Genomic DNA, 10,234 nt, shown 5'->3' on the forward strand with positions numbered 1-10,234 from the left:
GTCTCGATCTCCTGACCTCATGATCTGCCCGTCTCGGCCTCCCAAAGAGTTTTATAACTTCTAAACTCTTGTTCTTACTTTTTTCCTTCTTCTCTCTGGTTACTATAAAAGAAGATGGTCAAATGCTCGTCTTTGGAAACATGATGAAAATACATAGAAACTAATATCATTCCCACACTCCATCAAAAGAACAAGAGGGAATAATGGCATTTAACACCATTGTGCCAGTTATATGGCAATGCATCTAGAAATGTCCCATCTTTAGATATGATAATCTGTGTTTCAAGTGCCCTTAACAACACTAAATCAAGACTATTTTTGTCAGTGTTGTACCTCCAGTGTGTTTTCAGAAGAACAGCTCATCTGTATACGTTTCATTAATTTATAAATCATTGAACGTTGACTTAACATAGTTGGTGGATCCCTAAGAAAAGCTTCATTAGAAAATGAAGCTTTTTGGTTGGTAGGTGAGGTGGCTGGTTAAAGGAATTATACAACAATTTAGACGTCTGCCATCAACAGAATATTAAATTTCGAATCAGAGTTAGAAAATTCCAGCTTGGTGTGGCTCAAAGTGGTATTCAATTTTGAGGTTTGAGGTTTTCCTTGCTCCTGCTGACAAAGAAGAGAAAATCCGAAAAAATAAACACAAAAGGGCATCAACAGCATCTACTTTGATTCTCTACTTGGGAAAGTGGACATGGCTTGTCTTAGGAGTCAGAAGGGAAGTCCGTTTCATTGTCCCTGGATGTTGGATTATACTGGGCAGGAAGGGAGTAGCAGGAGCTACAGGAAGGTAGAGGGAGATCTGGTGAACAGCTGCCTAGTTAGGATGTTGCTTTTTGGACCCCCAGTGCGTACTTTGGGCTTAGATAAGCAGAAGAGGTGTCAGGTACAACCAAGTCAGTGTGTGCCTCTTGCATTGTCTAAGTGCCTGAGGCAGCTCAGGAAGCTAAGAGGTGCTGCCAGAAATGGTACCTTTTTCCTTGTCAACACAATAACAAACATGAATGCAGCTGAGTAACTGGTTGCAAACGGGAGATCCTGCTCTGCTGGAATCTGAGATGGGGCACAAAACAACCCCCTACTCTGCCTTTTCCTCACCACAGGAGGGCCATAACTGTGTGTTGAATGCCAGCACACTAGCACCTCTCAGGTAGAGCAAACTACAGTTACCTGTGCTTCTAAACACCAAAAAAAAAAAAAAAAAAAAAAAAAAAAAAACCACTAAAGACGCCAGCAAGCACAAAGCAGAAGAGCCCCTGAATGCCCCTAGGCTGTCTGTGATTGTCATTTTGAAGGATTGTTATTACTATGTTTTGACGCCAGTGGACATATTGAACTTCTTTCCTTAGTGCCATTGATGTCAGCAGGATCAAAGGTGTGTGTGCGTGTCTGTGTGCCTGCACAGGCATCACAAGAGGTGAGACAGATGAAACAGGAAGAGGGGAGAAAAAATGGGCAACTGAAGAAGGAATAAAAGATGAGGGTGGATGGGAGCCCTGATTGGAGGTTATGTGGCTCATGGAAGATGAATCATTCTATAATATAGTTCAAAGAGGGCAACAGCACACATATCTCCTTCAAAGGCATTCTGCCCCACTGAGCCACATTCTCTGAGCTTATTGAAGTGACTACAAATCCCATTTATTGTGGGCAAGACTGATCCCAGGTATGGAAAATGTAGGCATTCGGTGCAAGCGAGGCTGTGCCTTCAAGCTAGTTTTAAGAGTAGTAACGACAGCAGATGAATCTTTACTCACTATGGTACAGATTTGTCCCTGCATGTTGAGTTAAACTTGGCAGGAATGAAGTAGAAGGAGATTTGGTATTTCTTTGTTATCTATTTTGTGCCATGTATGGTGATAAGTTCTGAGGATATAAAGATAAGTAAGAGATTATAGGCCAGTCCTAAGGAAATGTAGCACTATTCCCTTCAGAATACAATAGAATGTTTTATTTTATTTGTATTTATTTATTTATTTATTTATTTATTTATTTATTTATTTATTTATTTTTGAGATGGAGTCTCGTTCTGTTGCCAAGGTTGGAGCGCAGTGGCGTGATCTCGGCTCACTGCAACCTCTGCCTCCTGGGTTCAAGAGATTCTCCTGCCTTAGCCCCCTGAGTAGCTGGGATTACAGGCACCTGCTACCACTCCTGGCTAGTTTCTTTGTATTTTTAGAAGAGATGGGATTTTGCCATGTTGGCCAAGCTGGTCTTGAACTCCTGACCTCAGGTGATCCACCTGCCTTGGCCTCCCAAAGTGCTGGGATTAGAGGTGTGAGCCACTCTGGTCGGCCAGATGTGTTTTATAAAAAGTAGGAGAACACACAGCTAAGAGAAGGAACATAAATGAACAATACTCAACCTGAGGAAAGGGACACTTTCTGGGGGAGAGAGCATAAAATCTTTCCAAAGGAGACTTGAAGAAGATAGGAAAGCAGACTTAACCAGGTTGACAAAGACAGGGGAGTTTTAAGAAGAGGGAATATGCTTTTTCTTCCAGCTAACACTTACATACAGTCTGTACCAAAGCTGGCCTAAGCATTTTACAAGTATTAACCTATTTAACTTTACAATAACAATATTACAGAAGAAATAACATCCATATTCTTGTTTTGTACATAAGGAAAGTGGGGCAGGAAGAGAGTAAGTAATTTGGTCAAGGTCAAACTGCTAATAAGGGAGATAACCAGAATTTTAACCCATATAGAATGCAGTTAGGGTCCATGCTCTTAACTAAGACCATATACTGCTTTTTTTTTTTCTTAGAGTTTTCGAGTATCTTTCATTCAGTCCAACCAGTGCATTTATGGTGAATAAGAATTGTACCAACTACGAATGTTACAAAGATGAACAGGCATAGCTCCTGCTACCAAAGTGCTTAAATGTAATAGAAAGAGACTCTTAAACAGCTAATTTCAATATAATGTGGGATAATGTTTAGATATAATAGCTGATTTTCTCTTCATTCTCTGTCATTTCCTTTTTACTCCATGGTGCCCTTCCTCCCTAAATTAGATATTAGAATTGTTAAAGCAGAAAAGCAGAAGAGACGCTTTTTGAAGACCAAATCCAGAGTCAACAGGACCTAGCGCCTAGAAGGTATGGCATAAACAATAGGTTTGGAATAATTCAGGATGATGCCAAGTCCAGCTCAGTCCTCCTCCTCCTGCCCCCACAACCACCCCTCTCAATGATATGGGAGGAGAAGAAGGAGATTAAGAGAAAAAGGAAAAGAATTGGAGGCTGGTGTAAGTTCCTGTGACAGACACTTTGGAAAGATCTAAGGGTAAAGGAACTGCACCTTATTTCCTGGACAATTGGCATTTAGGAGAGAATTCTGAGCAGGAGAAATTAATTTGGCATCATCATCATGTAGCTGGTATTTTAAAGCATGAGATTGAATGAGATCACCAAAGAAAAGCCCGGGGAGGTGGTAGACCTCTTGTAAACTTTGCACCCAGGTTAGGGTGGATTCAGTAGAGAAGGATGCAAAGGTATCTATGCAGAATGGCTGCAATGTTCTTGCAGATTTTCTCTGCATCCACTGTGTTGCAATGAGAAGCCCAATGCTTCCCACATTCCCCATTACAAGCTATCTGAGGGTAGGGATACTAACTGTTTCATTCATTATTCTATTCTCAGAGCCTAGAGCCAAAAATATAGTAGATGCCCATAATTTGTTAGGGTGAGCACACGAATATGCTTCTCAAGGAAGACGCAACAAGGAGAAGTGTCCGGAGCCATGAGGCCCGGAATTAGCCGACCTCTGTTGCTTGATCTCCGCAAAGCGGAGACAAGATGGCACATTTCCGGGTTCTTCATTACTAACCTTTCCCCCGCGCGCGCTAACCTTTCCCGCGCCCGGGCGCAAACATTTTTCCCGCCCAGGAAGATATGCAGCCTACGGCGCAGGCGCGATCTCGCGCCCGGGAAAATTACAAACCCACGGCGCATGCGCAATTGTAATTTGAGTAAACCCAGCCTCCTGTCACCGCCCTGGCCCAACCTCTTCCTCCGCCAGCCTATATAAGGCATTGCATTGCCACCATTAAACGAGACTTGATCAGGCTATTTGTCTTGTCTCCATTTCTTGTGTTTTCTTGTCTCCTCCATTCCCACTCCCCCTTCCAGGGCCCGTTCGACTGTCCTGCGGGTCGGGACAGAGAAGGTTGCAGTTTATTAATTCACTTAATAAAGATAATAGTTAGTGATTACTGTTAGTAGGCACTGTTGTAATTGCGTAGATTATATCCATGAGCAAGTAGAAAAAGATTCCTGCCCTCTTGGAGCTTATGAAAAGGGAGACAGACAATAAAAACTAAACCAGAATTGAGTTTACTGTATGTTTCCCTGCAGGATCAGGCTAAAATCAGGAGGACTTTGCCTAAAACTGTACCCTTGCCTGATGTCTTCTCCTTACACTCCTGCTCCTCAGTGCCCTCAGTTTCTCCTGGAGTGCTTCCTTAATAAATTGTTTGCACACAAATCCTCATCTCAGCGTGTTTGTGGGGAACCTCACCTAAGACAAGAGTTATGCTAGATAAGCTTAGTTGCAGAAAAAAATTAAAATGCATACTTCTTGCATCCCTGAATTTGTAGCTTGAGCCTGGTACCTGCTGTGAATATAATACAGTATATGCTGCAATCAAAATTTGTACAAAGAAATGGCACATGGTATTGTGGGGGAATCAGAAAGAGCTTCCTGGAGGATGACATAGCTGGGTGAAGAGTGGTGAAAAGTCATGCCAAGATGAAGGGATAGTAAGGACCAAAGTGCAGAGACAAGAAGGTGTCATGTGTGGGGCCTGCGCCTGGCTCAGTAGGTCTGCTGCAGAGAAAGCAGCACATGGCAGCAGAAAAGCATGCTTCCCTTAAGGTGAATATGGGGAAGGGGTTTGCAGGAGAGTGAGCAGCAGAAGATAATGTAAAGCGAGCAAAGGATCCTATTGTGAGAGTCTTCCAGGTTAGGAATTTGCATTTCTCCTCAAGGTATTCAGGGTCATAGAAGAGATTTGTTTTGTTTTTAATTCAGTTGTGTAGTCACATGGCACAAAATTTGAAAGCACTAAAGGTTTACAGTTTAAAAGAGAGTCTTTCTCTGTTCTTTCCCTTAGCCATGGGAGCCACTAATACAAACTTCTTGAGTCTCCTTTGGAAAATATGTTTTATATATATAAACAATATGTCTATATAACTCTGCTTTGTTCACTTGACACTCTAGTATGATGATCTTTGCATATCATTGTAGAGTTTTAAGTAGAGGAGTGATATGGTCAGTTGAGCATCTCATAAACACTATTACAGCTGCAGCATGCAGAACAGATGGAAAGGGGAACAAGGCAAGATATGACCAGTGTTTGACATAACATAGGAGCAATATAACTGAGAGAAAATGAAGATTTTAAAATTAGCCATTTTAATCAAATAACCATCCACTACTGATTTAGTGCATCTCTTCCAAATAACTCAGAGCATCTTCATCCACAATCCCTCTATTCTCAAACTACATTGTGACCACCTGAGAAAAGACACTTGAGCTTACAGTTTGCAGATGGAAGAAACAAGGTACATAAAGAGGTAACTTTAGGCTACTTTGATTCTGGGTCTAATATTCTCTCCCCTGATTATCTTAACTCTACACTTTTGATGGTCCAAACCATCAGCACAATAAACAAGCAACCGTCATGGTGAACTAGGAGAGCCTGTTACTGTACCAGCAAAATAATGATCTAAGAACTCCCAGAAAGTGAAGAACAATTTTTTTGTTCTGATTCTTACAAAGCCTTTAGAGACCCTCAGGTAACACAAAGTATTATTAAGTTAGAGACATTTCAAATAAGTATTTTCTGAAGCAAAAGAGAAACTAGACACAGGGCAGACTCGCCTGCTGAAGGTTTTCTGAACAATTACCTTCATTCCGCTTAATGTCACCCAAAGCCAGTGCTCGGGACACATGCAATAATCATGATAGATTTCCTTGTTTGGAGGTAGACATGGAAAACCTTAGTAGGCAGACTTCTCAGATGGTCTCCACTGATACCCATCTCCTGGTATTTGTGCCCTGGTGGAATTTCTTTCCCCTGAGGGTAGGCTGGACCTAGTGACTTGCTTCTAATAAACACAATAAGGCAAAAGTGATAGGCTGTCACTTCTGTGACTAGGTTACAAAAGATTGTGACTTCCATCTTGCTAGCAAATTCTCCTTATTGTCTTTGTATTAGTCTGTTCAGGCTGCTATAACAGAATACCACAGACTGGGTGGTTTACAAACAACAGAACTTTAGCTCTCACAACTCTGGAGGCTAGAAATCCAAGATCAAGGTTCTGGCATATTCAGTGTCTGGTGAGGGCTAGACATATTCAGGTTCATAGACAGCCATCTTCTTGCTGTGTCCTAACACAGCAGAAGAAAGAAACAGCTCACTGGGGTCCCTTTTATAACGGCATTAATCCCATTCATGAGGGCTCCTCCCTCATAACCTAATTATCTACCAAAGGCCTTACCTCCTAATACTATCACACTGGGGATTGAGTTTCACCACATGCATTTGGGGAAAACATAAACATTCATTCTATAGCAGTCTTCAGAGTTTGCCTATTTGGATGAAGGAAGCTGCCATGTTGGAGAGGTCCACACAGCAAATAATGGAGGGTGGCCTGCAGTCAACAGCTGGCAAGGAACTGAAGCCTTCAGTACAATGCCCGTATAGGAACTGACTCCTAACATCAACCATGAGAGTGGCTTTGGATGCACATCTTTTCCCAATCCTGGCTTCAGATGAGAATGCAACCCCTAGACTAAAACCTTGATTGCAAACTTGTAAAAAACTATGATGCCAAAGACCCAGCTAAGCTGTGCCTGGATTCCTGAACTACAGAAACTGTGAGATCATAAATGTGTATCATTTTAAGCTGCTAAATTTTGGCATAGTCTGTTTCACAGTAATAGCTAATTAATACAAAAGCAAGGTCAGTGTGAACACAAAAATTAAATCATTATGACTTACATACATAGAACCATGTTATGCTGTTACACATAGCATGCACCCTTCTCATGAACTCAACAGTATAACTTACTAGAGTGTATACTTGACTGATACTTAGATATAGGTCACTCTGCAATTCACAGTCCTCTCTTTACCCCTACAGCTTCTTATGATGATCCCTTGCATGTTTTTCAGGACTTACCTCTTGATTCAAGATCTTTTCAGGAGAACACTGGGGAAGCTAGTAGCACCCCAGTGGCATGAATAGGAAAGAAAAGATGCTAGACTGAATGCTTAAAGCACGCGACACAGAGGCAGAGCTGTCAGCAACTCTAACATCACAGGATTTAACATTAGGGCTTATAAGAACCTTAAGCAGCCCTACAAAAGCCCTAAATAGCAGCAGAAATATTGAAGTTGGGGAATATATGTAGTTAATCGTGACAGATAATGTCTTAAAGGGATCCTAATTTACTTGGGAGATGAGATGAGAGACTATTGGGCTCAGAAATTTTCTCTTTATTTTATTCCAGATGTTTTCAACCTGTCTTCACTTGAAGTTGATAAGTCTATTTCTAATGAGCATTGACCTCTGAAATTTGAGAAGATGACAGAGAATTAAAAATCAAAGCTTCTGCTCTTTCTGATGCTCTATTGGTGAAGACAGGATGCATATGAAAAGGATCTACAAATACCGTTCTAATTTCACGAAGGTGGTAAACATATAGTGTTCCCTACTTATATGCAACCAGTTAGACTCTCTTCATAAACAATTGTAAAAGAAATCTTCATTTAAAACATTTTTTTCATAAAACTAATTGCATCTGTGGCCTCTTTTTTGCCTGGCTATTGGAAAATTTAGTAACAGGCATTATTGGAGCCTTCTTTTTCAAGGATTGTTGCAGAATTTCACCCAAAAGATGAGCAAAAGGCCTCTTACCCTGAGCACAGCATAGCTGTTGCTAATACCTTACTGCTCAGGCCTGAGGTGGCCCTTTGAGTATGGGGTGTGGGTTTAAGGTAGATGTAGAAATTTCAGGGAACCTCAACTAGTAAGCAGAAGACAGAAGTCCAGACCTTCTTTGTCCATCACTTACAGTGTTCCTCACCCTTTTTAAGGCCCTGTTTCTCTTTCTGTAAAATTGAGGGCAAATACATTTGTATTCCAACTGCCTCATGAATAGTCAAATAGGTGGTTTTCTCTCACTTCCATACTTAGCAAATCAAAAAAGTATGAAAAGTATACTTTTCAAAACAAGTTCTCATGTCTTCCTCCTGGGAGGGAGGCTGGTCAGGAATTTCTGTGCAACGAGGCCACGGCCGCAGGAGATTCATCCAAGTTCACACCCAGGATGGTCCCCAGCCAAGTCAGGGTTAACATCATGATACTTAATCCAGTGTTCTTTCTACTGCATTGTGCTGCCAGAACAGTAGTCACCAATTGTGACACTCCCAAATCAAGGTTAAACTGTGCATAAAGCAACAGCACTGATTATGGGCTATGCTGTTATTTCAGGGGTACCATATTTAGTTGGAGAAGGGCTATATATGTCTGGGTAAGGAATTGAGACTAACAAGACAGCAGAAAGCAGAGGTAGGCTTTTGTGTTTGGTTGATAGCAATGGATTCTACTGTACCTTTGTTTTTAATATTGGATCTTTCTCTGCAAATGCATGGATACAGCACAGAAACATCTATTACCTGTTTCTGAAACATCATCAAAAGCCCCATGGGCAGCAGAGTATAATGCAATGTGCCAACATGACAAGTGTGAAGTGTGTCAAGTCAGGGAACACCATAAATCCTCTATTCAATTCTCAAAGAATGTGATACACAAATGTCCATTCATCTTGCTCTCTTACACTTCCACCATTTTCCAAGGAGGCATCTGATAGGCTAGTGAGGATCCCCTCTGTGCTGAGCTCCTGAGGGCAAGACTCATTAGCCATTTGGCTGTCTCTAAAATTATTATATCCAGGCACTCAGGGAAAATAGGAACCTAAGGTAACATACCATACCTTGCTACTATCATTTGTCAAAAACTGGCACCAGGTAGAAATGACACAGGATAACAAGTCCAGAAGCATCTAGAACAAACAAGAAGGATTCATCATTGAAGACAGGCAGAAAACACCACCTCCCCCCTACCATCCATCCTTATATCAATTATGCTAGTACAGACTCATATTCCCAAGGACTAAACAAGTACGGGTTCATATTCCCAAGGCCTAAAAAAAAAAAAAAATCAGTTAGACCTTAAAAATTAGATTACATTTTAAATAGAAGCCAGACCTAAGAAAAAATTAAGTGCATTATATTCTGCCTCTTTGTTTGTTCCTCATTAAGTATAGGTTTTCAAGAAAAAAAGTAAGTTAATGAGGGGAAAGTTCAGTATTTGACTACAGAAAAATATATGAACCCTTCTCCCTGCTTTGACAACATCAGAAGAGGTGAAGAGAGGTGTCAGCGATGTTCAAGAGAGGGGAAGGGGTCAGCCCAGCAAGAACTGGAAAGATGATCAAGAGGAAGAAGTGCTCCAAGCCTAGAGAATGGAAAAAATTTGAAAACAACAGCTAAAGTTTATGAAGTGCTCCCTAGGTGCCAGGACTTACTAAATTTTTAAAATGTATTATCTCAATCTAATCTCACCAAAACTCTACATGGATAGTACTATTATTATTCCATTCATAGGTGAAGGAAACTGAGGCACAGGAAAGTTAAGTGACTTGAAGGTTAAATATCTGAATTCAAGCAGTCTGCCCTAGAGACCACAGTGTGAACAATAAAGCCAGTAGTTCTCAGTCTTATTCTTCCATCAGAAGCTCTGGGGGGCTTGTTAAAATCCAGCCCTAGAGTTTTTAATTCAATAAATAAGACCTGGGAGTTTGTCTTTCTAACAAGTCCTCATATGACGCCAATGCTGCTGGTCCAGGGACCACACTTTAAGAAACATTGCATTTAGCTATATTGTCCTTTTAACCGGGAAGCAGTCTAGTTGAAGGGAATAACATTAGCAAATGAATAGATTAAAACCAAAACAAGTCAGGTAATAATAAAGAAATGTGTCTAACTATAGCAATCATGTTGGTGACTCCAGTTTAAAAAAATAAAATAAAACAATGTCGTAGCCAAGACTTGGAAATCCTGACATGAGTATTGAAGTATATAAACAGCCGTGCCATCCTTTTTATACATAAAGGATGTATAAAACTTTGAGAACCTACAAAGGAAGTAAGAAC

This window comes from Rhinopithecus bieti, unplaced genomic scaffold (genome assembly GCF_001698545.2).
Source record: "Rhinopithecus bieti isolate Rb0 unplaced genomic scaffold, ASM169854v2 scaffold_7681, whole genome shotgun sequence".
NCBI classification, from domain to species: domain Eukaryota; kingdom Metazoa; phylum Chordata; class Mammalia; order Primates; family Cercopithecidae; genus Rhinopithecus; species Rhinopithecus bieti.